This window comes from Sinocyclocheilus anshuiensis, unplaced genomic scaffold (assembly GCF_001515605.1).
Source record: "Sinocyclocheilus anshuiensis isolate Anshui unplaced genomic scaffold, SAMN03320099.WGS_v1.1 scaffold1126, whole genome shotgun sequence".
NCBI classification, from domain to species: domain Eukaryota; kingdom Metazoa; phylum Chordata; class Actinopteri; order Cypriniformes; family Cyprinidae; genus Sinocyclocheilus; species Sinocyclocheilus anshuiensis.
The window spans coordinates 381,261-381,744 of record NW_015537997.1 but is presented as its reverse complement, the minus strand read 5'-3'; positions in this window follow the sequence as shown (position 1 = coordinate 381,744).

The window sequence follows — 484 nt, the reverse complement described above, 5'->3', positions numbered from 1 at the left end:
ACCAGAGTCCCATGTAAATATCATGGTACATGAGTTCCAGTATCATGGTAAATGTACCATGGTGTTACTATCTGATACACTATTACTGTACTACGGTACTGCCACAATAGAGCAATTTTTGTCAGGGGTGTTAAACATTCTGCCTTTCATTAGATAGTTGCAGCTTTTATTTATTTATTTATTTGTATCAAAGATCTATCAAAGATACCAAAGATCTATAGTGTTGCCTCTAGAGATATTATCATAAAGTAAATGATCATTAATATGGAAAGAAATACAAATAAAATATATTTCCTTATATATTAACAATCAAAATATTAAATTATTTAATGGATATTGAAAATATAGATTTCATATACTGAAAAACATGTATGTAATTTTAAATGATACTTTATAATATATAAATGTGCTTGTGATACAATACGGAACTGCATGTGTATATTTGAAAACACACACACACATATACTGTATATATATATATATA